The sequence below is a fragment of the Bombina bombina genome, chromosome 1 (assembly GCF_027579735.1).
Source record: "Bombina bombina isolate aBomBom1 chromosome 1, aBomBom1.pri, whole genome shotgun sequence".
NCBI lineage: Eukaryota > Metazoa > Chordata > Amphibia > Anura > Bombinatoridae > Bombina > Bombina bombina.
In genome coordinates this window covers 287,707,550-287,724,028 of record NC_069499.1, presented here as the reverse complement: position 1 = coordinate 287,724,028, position 16,479 = coordinate 287,707,550, and the positions used below count along the sequence as shown (strand labels likewise).

The following is a 16,479-nucleotide window of genomic DNA, read 5'->3' as shown; positions in this document are numbered from 1 at the left end:
CACTTTAATTAATGTGAAAAAGCAGAATATAAAAAAAGATACTGTGCCTTTAAGGGAAAAAAACAAACAAAAAACGGCAAAACAGTGAAAAAAAGCAGTTAACTACGAAATTTTTACAGTGTGTATAATAGACTAAAATAGCATTGCACCCACTTGCAAATGGATGATTAACCCCTCAGGCTCAAAAACGAAGCAGAAAAACGGTAAAACCGTTATAACAGTCACAAGCAAACTGCCACAGCTCTACTGTGGCTCCTACCTGCCCATAAAACGACTTTTGTAGGCACAAAATCCCTTTACAGAGGTCCAATATGTCAGGGGACTCCTTCTGGGAAGCTGGATGTCTCAGAATGTAAAAAACATAATTTATGCTTACCTGATAAATTTATTTCTCTTGTAGTGTATCCAGTCCACGGATCATCCATTACTTGTGGGATATTCTCCTTCCCAACAGGAAGTTGCAAGAGGATCACCCACAGCAGAGCTGCTATATAGCTCCTCCCCTCACTGCCATATCCAGTCATTCGACCGAAACAAGACGAGAAAGGAGAAACCATAGGGTGCAGTGGTGACTGTAGTTTAATTAAAATTTAGACCTGCCTTAAAAGGACAGGGCGGGCCGTGGACTGGATACACTACAAGAGAAATAAATTTATCAGGTAAGCATAAATTATGTTTTCTCTTGTTAAGTGTATCCAGTCCACGGATCATCCATTACTTGTGGGATACCAATACCAAAGCTAAAGTACGCGGATGATGGGAGGGACAAGGCAGGAACTTAAACGGAAGGAACCACTGCCTGTAGAACCTTTCTCCCCAAAACAGCCTCTGAAGAAGCAAAAGTGTCAAATTTGTAAAATTTTGAAAAGGTGTGAAGCGAAGACCAAGTCGCAGCCTTGCAAATCTGTTCAACAGAGGCCTCATTTTTAAAGGCCCAGGTGGAAGCCACAGCTCTAGTAGAATGAGCTGTAATCCTTTCAGGGGGCTGCTGTCCAGCAGTCTCATAGGCTAAGCGTATTATGCTCCGAAGCCAAAAGGAGAGAGAGGTTGCCGAAGCTTTTTGACCTCTCCTCTGTCCAGAGTAAACGACAAACAGGGCAGATGTTTGATGAAAATCTTTAGTAGCTTGTAAGTAAAACTTCAAGGCACGGACTACGTCAAGATTATGCAAAAGACGTTCCTTCTTTGAAGAAGGATTAGGACACAATGATGGAACAACAATCTCTTGATTGATATTCCTGTTAGAAACCACCTTAGGTAAAAACCCAGGTTTGGTACGCAGAACTACCTTGTCTGAATGAAAAATCAGATAAGGAGAATCACAATGTAAGGCAGATAACTCAGAGACTCTTCGAGCCGAGGAAATAGCCATCAAAAACAGAACTTTCCAAGATAAAAGTTTAATATCAATGGAATGAAGGGGTTCAAACGGAACTCCCTGAAGAACTTTAAGAACCAAGTTTAAGCTCCACGGGGGAGCAACAGTTTTAAACACAGGCTTAATCCTAACCAAAGCCTGATAAAATGCCTGGACGTCTGGAACTTCTGCCAGACGCTTGTGCAAAAGAATAGACAGAGCAGAGATCTGTCCTTTTAAAGCACTAGCTGATAAGCCTCTGTCAAACCCTCTTGGAGAAAGGACAATATCCTAGGAATCCTAACCTTACTCCATGAGTAACTCTTGGATTCACACCAATAAAGATATTTACGCCATATCTTATGGTAGATTTTCCTGGTGACAGGCTTCCGAGCCTGTATTAAGGTATCAATGACCTTGATAGAATCAAGCGTTCAATCTCCATGCAGTCAGTCTCAGAGAAATTAGATTTGGATGATTGAAAGGACCTTGTATTAGAAGGTCCTGCCTCAGAGGCAGAGTCCATGGTGGAAGAGATGACATGTCCACTAGGTCTGCATACCAGGTCCTGCATGGCCACGCAGGCACTATCAGAATCACTGATGCTCTCTCCTGTTTGATTTTGGCAATCAGTCGAGGGAGCAGAGGAAACGGTGGAAACACATAGGCCAGGTTGAAGAACCAAGGAGCTGCTAGAGCATCTATCAGCGTTGCTCCCGGGTCCCTGGACCTGGATCCGTAACAAGGAAGCTTGGCGTTCTGGTGAGACGCCATGAGATCCAGTTCTGGTTTGCCCCAACGATGGACCAGTTGAGCAAACACCTCCGGATGGAGTTCCCACTCCCCCCGGATGAAAAGTCTGACGACTTAGAAAATCCGCCTCCCAGTTCTCTACGCCTGGGATGTGGATCGCTGACAGGTGGCAAGAGTGAGACTCTGCCCAGCGAATTATCTTTGAGACTTCTAACATCGCTAGGGTACTCCTGGTTCCCCCTTGATGGTTGATGTAAGCCACAGTCGTGATGTTGTCCGACTGAAATCTGATGAACCTCAGTGTTGCTAACTGAGGCCAAGCTAGAAGAGCCTTGAATATTGCTCTTAACTCCAGAATATTTATTGGGAGGAGTTTCTCCTCCTGAGTCCACGATCCCTGAGCCTTCAGGGAGTTCCAGACTGCGCCCTAACCTAGAAGGCTGGCATCTGTTGTTACAATCGTCCAATCTGGCCTGCGAAAGGTCATACCCTTGGACAGATGGACCAGAGAAAGCCACCAGAGAAGAGAATCTCTGGTCTCTTGATCCAGATTTAGTAGAGGGGACAAATCTGAGTAATCCCCATTCCACTGACTTAGCATGCATAATTGCAGTGGTCTGAGATGCAGGTGCGCAAATGGCCCTATGTCCATTGCCGCTACCATTAAGCCGATTACTTCCATGCACTGAGCCACTGACGGGTGTGGAATGGAATGAAGGACACGGCAAGCATTTAGAAGTTTTGATAACCTGGACTCCGTCAGGTAAATTTTCATCTCTACTGAATCTATAAGAGTCCCTAGGAAGGAGACTCTTGTGAGTGGTGATAGAGAACTCTTTTCCACATTCACTTTCCACCCATGCGACCTCAGAAATGCCAGAACTATCTCTGTATGAGACTTGGCAATTTGAAAGCTTGACGCCTGTATCAGGATGTCGTCTAGATACGGAGCCACCGCTATGCCTCGCGGTCTTAGAACCGCCAGAAGTGAGCCCAGAACCTTTGTAAAAATTCTCGGGGCAGTGGCCAACCCGAAGGGAAGAGCTACAAATTGGTAATGCCTGTCTAGAAAGGCAAACCTTAGGAACCGATGATGATCTTTGTGAATCGGTATGTGAAGGTAGGCATCCTTTAAGTCCACTGTGGTCATGTACTGACCCTCTTGGATCATGGGTAGGATGGTCCAAAAAGTTTCCATTTTGAATGATGGAACTCTGAGGAATTTGTTTAAGATCTTTAGATCCAAGATTGGTCTGAAGGTTCCCTCTTTCTTGGGAACCACAAACAGATTTGAATAAAATCCCTGTCCTTGTTCCGTCCGCGGAACTGGATGGATCACTCCCATTACTAGGAGGTCTTGCACACAGCTTAGGAATGCCTCTTTCTTTATCTGGTTTGCTGATAACCTTGAAAACAGAATTTATGTTTACCTGATAAATTACTTTCTCCAACGGTGTGTCCGGTCCACGGCGTCATCCTTACTTGTGGGATATTCTCCTCCCCAACAGGAAATGGCAAAGAGCCCAGCAAAGCTGGCCACATGATCCCTCCTAGGCTCCGCCTACCCCAGTCATTCGACCGACGTTAAGGAGGAATATTTGCATAGGAGAAACCATATGTTACCGTGGTGACTGTAGTTAAAGAAAATAAATTATCAGACCTGATTAAAAAAACCAGGGCGGGCCGTGGACCGGACACACCGTTGGAGAAAGTAATTTATCAGGTAAACATAAATTCTGTTTTCTCCAACATAGGTGTGTCCGGTCCACGGCGTCATCCTTACTTGTGGGAACCAATACCAAAGCTTTAGGACACGGATGAAGGGAGGGAGCAAATCAGGTCACCTAAATGGAAGGCACCACGGCTTGCAAAACCTTTCTCCCAAAAATAGCCTCAGAAGAAGCAAAAGTATCAAACTTGTAAAATTTGGTAAAAGTGTGCAGTGAAGACCAAGTCGCTGCCCTACATATCTGATCAACAGAAGCCTCGTTCTTGAAGGCCCATGTGGAAGCCACAGCCCTAGTGGAATGAGCTGTGATTCTTTCGGGAGGCTGCCGTCCGGCAGTCTCGTAAGCCAATCTGATGATGCTTTTAATCCAAAAAGAGAGAGAGGTAGAAGTTGCTTTTTGACCTCTCCTTTTACCAGAATAAACAACAAACAAGGAAGATGTTTGTCTAAAATCCTTTGTAGCATCTAAATAGAATTTTAGAGCGCGAACAACATCCAAATTGTGCAACAAACGTTCCTTCTTTGAAACTGGTTTCGGACACAGAGAAGGTACGATAATCTCCTGGTTAATGTTTTTGTTAGAAACAACTTTTGGAAGAAAACCAGGTTTAGTACGTAAAACCACCTTATCTGCATGGAACACCAGATAAGGAGGAGAACACTGCAGAGCAGATAATTCTGAGACTCTTCTAGCAGAAGAGATTGCAACCAAAAACAAAACTTTCCAAGATAATAACTTAATATCAACGGAATGTAAGGGTTCAAACGGAACCCCCTGAAGAACTGAAAGAACTAAATTGAGACTCCAAGGAGGAGTCAAAGGTTTGTAAACAGGCTTAATTCTAACCAGAGCCTGAACAAAGGCTTGAACATCTGGCACAGCTGCCAGCTTTTTGTGAAGTAACACAGACAAGGCAGAAATCTGTCCCTTCAGGGAACTTGCAGATAATCCTTTTTCCAATCCTTCTTGAAGGAAGGATAGAATCTTAGGAATCTTAACCTTGTCCCAAGGGAATCCTTTAGATTCACACCAACAGATATATTTTTTCCAAATTTTGTGGTAAATCTTTCTAGTTACAGGCTTTCTGGCCTGAACAAGAGTATCGATAACAGAATCTGAGAACCCTCGCTTCGATAAGATCAAGCGTTCAATCTCCAAGCAGTCAGCTGGAGTGAAACCAGGTTCGGATGTTCGAACGGACCCTGAACAAGAAGGTCTCGTCTCAAAGGTAGCTTCCAAGGTGGAGCCGATGACATATTCACCAGATCTGCATACCAAGTCCTGCGTGGCCACGCAGGAGCTATCAAGATCACCGACGCCCTCTCCTGATTGATCCTGGCTACCAGCCTGGGGATGAGAGGGAACGGCGGGAACACATAAGCTAGTTTGAAGGTCCAAGGTGCTACTAGTGCATCCACTAGAGCCGCCTTGGGATCCCTGGATCTGGACCCGTAGCAAGGAACTTTGAAGTTCTGACGAGAGGCCATCAGATCCATGTCTGGAATGCCCCACAGCTGAGTGACTTGGGCAAAGATTTCCGGATGGAGTTCCCACTCCCCCGGATGCAATGTCTGACGACTCAGAAAATCCGCTTCCCAATTTTCCACTCCTGGGATGTGGATAGCGGACAGGTGGCAGGAGTGAGACTCCGCCCATAGAATGATTTTGGTCACTTCTTCCATCGCTAGGGAACTCCTTGTTCCCCCCTGATGGTTGATGTACGCAACAGTTGTCATGTTGTCTGATTGAAACCGTATGAACTTGGCCCTCGCTAGCTGAGGCCAAGCCTTGAGAGCATTGAATATCGCTCTCAGTTCCAGAATATTTATCGGTAGAAGAGATTCTTCCCGAGACCAAAGACCCTGAGCTTTCAGGGATCCCCAGATCGCGCCCCAGCCCATCAGACTGGCGTCGGTCGTAACAATGACCCACTCTGGTCTGCGGAATGTCATCCCTCGTGACAGGTTGTCCAGGGACAGCCACCAACGGAGTGAGTCTCTGGTCCTCTGATTTACTTGTATCTTCGGAGACAAGTCTGTATAATCCCCATTCCACTGACTGAGCATGCACAGTTGTAATGGTCTTAGATGAATGCGCGCAAAAGGAACTATGTCCATAGCCGCTACCATCAACCCGATCACTTCCATGCACTGAGCTATGGAAGGAAGAGGAACGGAATGAAGTATCCGACAAGAGTCTAGAAGCTTTGTTTTTCTGGCCTCTGTCAGAAATATCCTCATTTCTAAGGAGTCTATTATTGTTCCCAAGAAGGAAACCCTTGTTGACGGAGATAGAGAACTCTTTTCCACGTTCACTTTCCATCCGTGAGATCTGAGAAAGGCCAGGACGATGTCCGTGTGAGCCTTTGCTTGAGGAAGGGACGACGCTTGAATCAGAATGTCGTCCAAGTAAGGTACTACAGCAATGCCCCTTGGCCTTAGCACAGCTAGAAGGGACCCCAGTACCTTTGTGAAAATCCTTGGAGCAGTGGCTAATCCGAAAGGAAGCGCCACGAACTGGTAATGCTTGTCCAGGAATGCGAACCTTAGGAACCGATGATGTTCCTTGTGGATAGGAATATGTAGATACGCATCCTTTAAATCCACCGTGGTCATGAATTGACCTTCCTGGATGGAAGGAAGAATAGTTTGAATGGTTTCCATCTTGAACGATGGAACCTTGAGAAACTTGTTTAAGATCTTGAGATCTAAGATTGGTCTGAACGTTCCCTCTTTTTTGGGAACTATGAACAGATTGGAGTAGAACCCCATCCCTTGTTCTCTTAATGGAACAGGATGAATCACTCCCATTTTTAACAGGTCTTCTACACAATGTAAGAATGCCTGTCTTTTTATATGGTCTGAAGACAACTGAGACCTGTGGAACCTCCCCCTTGGGGGAAGTCCCTTGAATTCCAGAAGATAACCTTGGTAGACTATTTCTAGCGCCCAAGGATCCAGAACATCTCTTGCCCAAGCCTGAGCGAAGAGAGAGAGTCTGCCCCCCACCAGATCCGGTCCCGGATTGGGGGGCCAACATTTCATGCTGTCTTGGTAGCAGTGGCAGGTTTCTTGGCCTGCTTACCCTTGTTCCAGCCTTGCATTGGTCTCCAAGCTGGCTTGGCTTGAGAAGTATTACCCTCTTGCTTAGAGGACGTAGCACTTTGGGCTGGTCCGTTTCTACGAAAGGGACGAAAATTAGGTTTATTTTTTGCCTTGAAAGGCCGATCCTGAGGAAGGGCGTGGCCCTTACCCCCAGTGATATCAGAGATAATCTCTTTCAAGTCAGGGCCAAACAGCGTTTTCCCCTTGAAAGGAATGTTAAGTAGCTTGTTCTTGGAAGACGCATCAGCCGACCAAGATTTCAACCAAAGCGCTCTGCGCGCCACAATAGCAAACCCAGAATTCTTAGCCGCTAACCTAGCCAATTGCAAAGTGGCGTCTAGGGTGAAAGAATTAGCCAATTTGAGAGCATTGATTCTGTCCATAATCTCCTCATAAGGAGGAGAATCACTATCGACCGCCTTTATCAGCTCATCGAACCAGAAACATGCGGCTGTAGCGACAGGGACAATGCATGCAATTGGTTGTAGAAGGTAACCCTGCTGAACAAACATCTTTTTAAGCAAACCTTCTAATTTTTTATCCATAGGATCTTTGAAAGCACAACTATCCTCTATGGGTATAGTGGTGCGTTTGTTTAAAGTGGAAACCGCTCCCTCGACCTTGGGGACTGTCTGCCATAAGTCCTTTCTGGGGTCGACCAAAGGAAACAATTTTTTAAATATGGGGGGAGGGACGAAAGGAATACCGGGCCTTTCCCATTCTTTATTAACAATGTCCGCCACCCGCTTGGGTATAGGAAAAGCTTCTGGGAGCCCCGGCACCTCTAGGAACTTGTCCATTTTACATAGTTTCTCTGGGATGACCAACTTGTCACAATCATCCAGAGTGGATAATACCTCCTTAAGCAGAATGCGGAGATGTTCCAACTTAAATTTAAATGCAATCACATCAGGTTCAGCCTGTTGAGAAATGTTCCCTGAATCAGTAATTTCTCCCTCAGACAAAACCTCCCTGGCCCCATCAGACTGGGTTAGGGGCCCTTCAGAGATATTAGTATCAGCGTTGCCATGCTCTTCAGTATCTAAAACAGAGCAGCCGCGCTTACGCTGACAAGTGTTCATTTGGGCTAAAATGTTTTTGACAGAATTATCCATTACAGCCGTTAATTGTTGCATAGTAAGGAGTATTGGCGCGCTAGATGTACTAGGGGCCTCCTGAGTGGGCAAGACTCGTGTAGACGAAGGAGGGAATGATGCAGTACCATGCTTACTCCCCTCACTTGAGGAATCATCTTGGGCATCATTGTCATTATCACATAAATCACATTTATTTAAATGAATAGGAATTCTGGCTTCCCCACATTCAGAACACAGTCTATCTGGTAGTTCAGACATGTTAAACAGGCATAAACTTGATAACAAAGTACAAAAACGTTTTAAAATAAAACCGTTACTGTCACTTTAAATTTTAAACTGAACACACTTTATTACTGCAATTGCGAAAAAACATGAAGGAATTGTACAAAATTCACCAAATTTTCACCACAGTGTCTTAAAGCCTTAAAAGTATTGCACACCAAATTTGGAAGCTTTAACCCTTAAAATAACGGAACCGGAGCCGTTTTAAACTTTAACCCCTTTACAGTCCCTGGTATCTGCTTTGCTGAGACCCAACCAAGCCCAAAGGGGAATACGATACCAAATGACGCCTTCAGAAAGTCTTTTCTAAGTATCAGAGCTCCTCACACATGCGACTGCATGCCATGCCTCTCAAAAACAAGTGCGCCACACCGGCGCGAAAATGAGGCTCTGCTTATGCTTTGGGAAAGTCCCTAAGTAATAAGGTGTCTAATCCAGTGCCTGCCGATATTCTTATATCAAAATACCCAGATAAAATGATTCCTCAAGGCTAAATATGTGTTAATAATGAATCGATTTAGCCCAGAAAAGTCTACAGTCTTAATAAGCCCTTGTGAAGCCCTTATTTATGATCGTAATAAACATGGCTTACCGGATCCCATAGGGAAAATGACAGCTTCCAGCATTACATCGTCTTGTTAGAATGTGTCATACCTCAAGCAGCAAGAGACTGCATACTGTTCCCCCAACTGAAGTTAGTAGCTCTCAACAGTCCTGTGTGGAACAGCCATGGATTTTAGTTACGGTTGCTAAAATCATTTTCCTCATACAAACAGAAATCTTCATCTCTTTTCTGTTTCTGAGTAAATAGTACATACCAGCACTATTTCAAAATAACAAACTCTTGATTGAATAATAAAAACTACAGTTAAACACTAAAAAACTCTAAGCCATCTCCGTGGAGATGTTGCCTGTACAACGGCAAAGAGAATGACTGGGGTAGGCGGAGCCTAGGAGGGATCATGTGGCCAGCTTTGCTGGGCTCTTTGCCATTTCCTGTTGGGGAGGAGAATATCCCACAAGTAAGGATGACGCCGTGGACCGGACACACCTATGTTGGAGAAAGATGAAATCTCCCTTGTGGAGGAGAAGCTTTGAAGTCCAGAAGATATCCCTGAGATATGATCTCCAACGCCCAGGGATCCTGAACATCTCTTGCCCATGCCTTGGCTAAGAGAGAAAGTCTGCCCCCCACTAGATCTGTTTCCGGATAGGGGGCCGTTCCTTCATGCTGTCTTGGGGGCAGCAGCAGGCTTTCTGGCCTGCTTGCCCTTGTTCCAGGACTGGTTAGGTTTCCAGGCCTGTCTGCAATGAGCAACAGTTCCCTCTTGTTTTGAAGCGGAGGAAGTTGATGCTGCTCCTGCCTTGAAATTTCGAAAGGCACGAAAATTAGACTGTTTGGCCTTTGATTTGGCCCTGTCCTGAGGAAGGGTATGACACTTGCCTCCAGTAATGTCAGCAATAATTTCCTTCAAGCCAGGCCCGAATAAGGTATGCCCCTTGAAAGGAATGTTGAGTAATTTAGACTTTGAAGTCACGTCAGCTGACCAGGATTTAAGCCATAGCGCCCTACGCGCCTGGATGGCGAATCCGGAATTCTTAGCCGTTAGTTTAGTCAAATGAACAATGGCATCAGAAACAAATGAGTTAGCTAGCTTAAGCGTTCTAAGCTTGTCAATAATTTCATTCAATGGAGCTGTCTGGATGGCCTCTTCCAGGGCCTCAAACCAGAATGCCGCCGCAGCAGTGACAGGCGCAATGCATGCAAGGGGCTGTAAAATAAAACCTTGTTGAATAAACATTTTCTTAAGGTAAACCTCCAATTTTTTATCCATTGGATCTGAAAAAGCACAACTGTCCTCAACCGGGATAGTGGTACGCTTTGCTAAAGTAGAAACTGCTCCCTCCACCTTAGGGACCGTCTGCCATAAGTCCCGTGTAGTGGCGTCTATTGGAAACATTTTTCTAAATATAGGAGGTGGGAAAAAGGGCACACCGGGTCTATCCCACTCCTTGCTAATAATTTCTGTAAGCCTTTTAGGTATAGGAAAAACGTCAGTACACACCGGCACCGCATAGTATCTATCCAGCCTACACAATTTCTCTGGAATTGCAACTGTGTTACAGTCATTCAGAGCAGCTAATACCTCCCCAAGCAATACACGGAGGTTCTCAAGCTTAAATTTAAAATTATAAATCTCTGAATCAGGTTTCCCCGAGTCGGAGATGTCACCCACAGACTGAAGCTCTCCGTCCTCATGTTCTGCATACTGTGACGCAGTATCAGACATGGCTCTAACAGCATTTGCGCGCTCTGTATCTCTCCTAACCCCAGAGCTATCACACTTGCCTCTTAATTCAGGCAATCTAGATAATACCTCTGACAGGGTATTATTCATGATTGCAGCCATGTCCTGCAAGGTAATCGCTATGGGCGTCCCTGATGTAATTGGCGCCATATTAGCGTGCGTCCCCTGGGCGGGAGGCGAAGGGTCTGACACGTGGGGAGAGTTAGTCGGCATAACTTCCCCCTCGACAGAACCCTCTGGTGATAATTCTTTTATAGATAAAGACTGATCTTTACTGTTTAAGGTGAAATCAATACATTTAGTACACATTCTCCTATGGGGCTCCACCATGGCTTTCAAACATAATGAACAAGTAGGTTCCTTTGTGTCAGACATGTTTAAACAGACTAGCAATGAGACTAGCAAGCTTGGAAAACACTTTAAAACAAGTTTACAAGCAATATAAAAACGTTACTGCGCCTTTAAGAAACACAAATTTTCCCAAATTGTGAAATAACAGTGAAAAAATGCAGTTACACTAACAAAATTTTTACAGTGTATGTAATAAGTTAGCAGAGCATTGTACCCACTTGCAAATGGATGATTAACCCCTTAATACCAAAAACGGAATAACAAATGACAAAAACTTTTTTAAACAGTCACAACAACTGCCACAGCTCTACTGTGGCTTTTTACCTCCCTCAATACGACTTTTGAAGCCTTTTGAGCCCTTCAGAGAAGTCCTGGATCATGCAGGAAGAAGCTGGATGTCTGTGTCTGTAATTTTTGCTGTGCAAAAAAAAGCCAAAATAGGCCCCTCCCACTCATATTACAACAGTGGGAAGCCTCTAGGAACTGTTTCTAGGTAAAATTCAAGCCAGCCATGTGGAAAAAACTAGGCCCCAATAAGTTTTATCACCAAACATATGTAAAAAACGATTAAACATGCCAGCAAACGTTTTAAAATACACTTTTATAAGAGTATGTATCTCTATTAATAAGCCTGATACCAGTCGCTATCACTGCATTTAAGGCTTTACTTACATTACTTCGGTATCAGCAGCATTTTCTAGCAAATTCCATCCCTAGAAAAATATTTTAACTGCACATACCTTATTACAGGAAAACCTGCACGCTATTCCCCCTCTGAAGTTACCTCACTCCTCAGAATATGTGAGAACAGCAAAGGATCTTAGTTACTTCTGCTAAGATCATAGAAAACACAGGCAGATTCTTCTAAATACTGCCTGAGATAAACAGTACACTCCGGTACCATTTAAAAATAACAAACTTTTGATTGAAGAAATAAACTAAGTATAAAACACCACAGTCCTCTTACGACCTCCATCTTAGTTGAGAGTTGCAAGAGAATGACTGGATATGGCAGTGAGGGGAGGAGCTATATAGCAGCTCTGCTGTGGGTGATCCTCTTGCAACTTCCTGTTGGGAAGGAGAATATCCCACAAGTAATGGATGATCCGTGGACTGGATACACTTAACAAGAGAAACTACTGCGCAATTAGAGCGCGAAAATAGGCCCCTCCCACCATGCACTCAAAGTGAAAGGGCCATAAATAACTACTCCTAGGAGAAATCTAGTCAGCCATGTGGAAAACTAGGCCCCAAATAAAGATTTATCACCCTCAGTAAAAAACGTTTTTTATATATCATGCAAACGTTTTACATACTAAGTAATAAGAGCAAGTAACATGAATATTACCCTTTACTGCAAGCATGATGCCATTCGTTTGTTAAATCACTGCAATCAGGCTTACCTTAAATATATCAGGCACTGTCAGCATTTTCTAGACCTTATCATCTCTCTAGAAAAAAATATACTGAACATACATCAGAGCAGTTAATTCTGCAGGCCGTTCCCCCAGCTGAAGTTTTCCCATACTCTTCAGTTATGTGTGAGAACAGCAGTGGACCTTAGTTACAACCTGCTAAGATCATCAAAAACTTCAGGCAAAACTCTTCTTCTAATTTCTGCCTGAGGTAAAAACAGTACAACGCCGGTACCGTTTAAAAATAACAAACTTTTGATTGAAGATAAACTACACTAATTCACCACATCTCTCTTGATACTTCCTTTCTTGTCGAGAGCTGCAAGAGAATGACTGGGAATGGCAGTTAGGGGAGGAGCTATATAGACAGCTCTGCTGTGGGTGATCCTCGTGCAGCTTCCTGTTGGGAAGGAGAATATCCCACAAGTAATGGATGAATCCGTGGACTGGATACACCTTACAAGAGAAATATGTAATTTTTTATTCTAGGCCAGAAAATATGGGGGCACAGTTGACCACAAAGCTGCAAATTGTAATTATAATATATATTTCATCCTTTATTTTTATTTGAAATTTCCCTATCTCTGCATAGAGCACAGGTCATGTAAAAAAATGGCACTAGCTTGCAAATTCAAGGCATCTCAAATCTTTGAGGTTTAGGATATTACAGTAATGCTCGCCAAACTCCCTAAACGTGTATAATTGCTACCATTGTATCAGCCTATATAATCCTTCCACCAATGCAAATGATTACAACATCAACATCAGTGCCTCAGGGAAGCATAGAAAATGTACGGCTAGTAAACGCACAAATAATGAGAATATATTTCATAAAAAGGTCTAAATTTAGGTAAAGTTGAAGGGTAAACTCTGACTCCTGTGCTCCCATCCAACCAGCCCACCAGTAGTCGCCAAAGTACACAATTTCAGTTCTTCTTTTACCGGGGTACACAAATATATGGCCCACATTTTCAGCAACTTTCTAAATGTAGCTGTGGGTTTAAGTTGTGCTAATATAACCAGTGCTTTATTAGTTTTGCCTTTTCATGTGGTCCATAGGCTGCAACTTGGCCATCCCTGACATAAATTATATTTTCTTTTCAATCATAAATCAACAACATTACTAACATTTCAATAAAAAAATGTGATCAGTGATTTGTCAGACCAGCAGATTTGATCACATACGAATCACTTTTCATCCCATTCAGGTTTGAAGGAAATTTACAGCATATTACAGATTCTTCAGTTTTGTGGATTAGGAAAGCTTGTGGAGGATATATGTGGATGGCAATTTCTGGGACAGAAGATCATTAGCCCTGACAGATCATCGGAAGCACCAAGTGTAAACAGACAGCTTTCCTGTTACACAAAGTGTAAAACAGTTACAGGAGTTGTGAATGGTTTCCCTCACATCCTTCTGCTCCATTCATCCAATAAGGGCCTAGTTACTGAAGTGACTACTCTAAAGTCAAAAAGAGTTTTTTTTTGTATTGTTAAGATTTGTAATCATGTAGCATTTGTTGGGCCCAGCCCACTACCAAACGCATCACATCCTCACTCGCATCACATCCTCACTCGCATAAGCACTCACATAAGCACACAGAGTCTTGTTTCAAATGATCACTAAGCTATCACAAACTAATATACAAATTAATAGGCTAATGCAGAATTAATTTTGCAGCAGAGATTGCTAAACAGGGTGTAACGTCGATATTTTTTAGTGGTTTCAAAATCTTTTTTTTTTTTTTTTTTTTAGTTTTCAAAAGAGCTTTATTAAAAGGTATTCAAATAGTTACAGGGTTTCAAAATAATTTTAAGGAAAATAGGAGATTTTGGATTATTTTTTTTTTAAAGCCTTTTTAAAAACCTCTCTCTGAAAACACACAATGGTTATTTATTTTTTGATTTACATATTCTAAGTACAATACGCATATTGTAATACTAAGAATTTCCGGCTAGTATATCCCACATTTGTTTGCCAAAGGATAGATGCTTTTTATCCACCATGCAATTATATATGTAATGCACCATTGTTTTACACCTATTGTGCTAAATATCTAAGGTTCATACTTTTTATTAAACAACTGCTTTCATGTACGTGAAACATGCAAACCTAAATTTGATAGAAGGATTCTCATTTGCACAGTTAAAATGCATTCCACTCAGAGGCTTGAATTTGTTCATTTAAATGATAACTAAATGCTGTACATTAGTGGATCCAATCAATACTGAGCGCTAAAACAGAACTTACATTTATTATGATGGGGTGACCAACATAGTGAATATGATTAGGTTACTGTTAATACCTTTAGGTACAAATCAGTGAATTGCAATGCTTTTTGTCAGCCAAGGGGTTCACAGGAGTTTGCCCTGCTTAACATTATATTTATTATTGACATTTTAAATGTATCTTTGTTTCAGTTAAGCTCTGTGCCGAAATTCACTCAATGTATATGGAATTTATACAGGTGATTAATACCACAAATAAACCTTTACTAACTAAAACTAAATTATAGTGTTCTTGTCCTGTTTCTTTCACACACATATATAAAAATGTATGCTTGCCTAATAAATGTGTTAATTTCATGATGGTCAGAGTTGATGAGCCATCACATGTGGGATTAAAATTCAAAAACACCTCACATAACAGAGCTTTAATCCCTCACACTTTCCCATGATTCCTTAGTCATACATATGGCCAATGGAAAGAAGAAAATAAAGTAGGAAAGGAAAAGCAGGGTAAAAGAAGTGCAGACTGGTACTGTTGCCAAATGTTATGGAAAAACAAAGGGGGGATCTTGTGGACTCTCACCATCAAAGGAATTAATGTATCACAAAGTCCATGAGACCACCATGAAACAGGGTAGGAAAAACAATTAAGACAGGTAAAGGTGCTAAACAGACACTGTGGCCTGCAGACCTTTCTTACCAAACGGTAAATCCGAGAAACGCGTTGAGACTTTTTATTGTATTGATTTTACTGTTTTTTATTAAATATACCTGTTTTTATCATCGTACTTTTTGAGCTGCTGATCCCTCTGCACTGATTGGTTTTGGGCTACCTACACATTACCTGTCTCTGCATATTTCCTGCACCATACTGGGAAATCCTTGCCGTGGAGTACAAGTCTGCTGGGCGACTTCTAACTGTCCAGCCTGCCTGTGTGGCACTTGTTTAGTGCTGCTCAAATTGTGAGTATGTTTCTTAAAGTTACTTAAATTGATTTCTACTGTGAAGATATCACACCATTGGGGCGCCCTGTTCTCGCTTTTTGTTTTCTCAGCTTTTTGGTCTCGTTTATACAAGATCCCTATAGAGGAGGAAGCAGCCCTGTTTACAACAACATGCCATTATTGCAGACATCGTTTTTGCGTACTTTTTATTTACAGACTACCTTATGATTTATCCCTTTAGTGGTTTATGCACAGTACTTTATTGTAATTTTTTATATGTTTATGTGTGGCGCTATTAGTTATCTGTTTGTTTTTACTTTCCTACCAAAAGCAGCCACAGAAGAGGCAAATGAGTTCAAAGGAAAATAAGTATTTAAAAATGTAAACGTTTAAGGTTAACAATAATTTTGTACTATCACTTTAATCACTGACACATTTTATTGAAATGGAAAACTGTAATCAAAACAAAAACAGAGGCGCCACATGTGTAGGTCAATGGAAACCACAAAAGCCAAACTGGACAAGATACAGGGTACTCACAAACGTGAAGGCACTCTCTTGTGCCTATTAGAGGCAGGCTGGTATTCAATCAGCAAACCAGCTGTCTGTATATAGGAATCCCTGTCGTGGTGTCTTGTAGCAGTGGATCTCCTGGGCGGCAACCCTTGCCTAGATAGCTTCAGTTTTATGTGATTGGGCTAGATTCATAGCAGTCAGGATGCAAAGGAGTCGTTGTTTATTTTTTTTTTCTAGACGATCGCCCGTGGCAAAATAAATAATGAAAGAACGGCCACTGGCGATCGTCTAGAAAAAAAAAAAATAAACAACAAGACTCCTTTGCATCCTGACTGCTATGAATCTAGCCCAATCACATAAAACTGAAGCTATCTAGGCAAGGGTTGCCGCC

At 42.6% G+C, this 16,479-nt stretch overlaps 1 protein-coding gene across 1 annotated transcript in view; it reads right to left on the bottom strand.

Annotated features, from left to right (window-relative positions):
• Positions 1–16,479, bottom strand: part of CFAP221 (cilia and flagella associated protein 221) — a 453,572-nt gene that overhangs the window by 59,896 nt on the left and 377,197 nt on the right. The window lies entirely within an intron of this gene.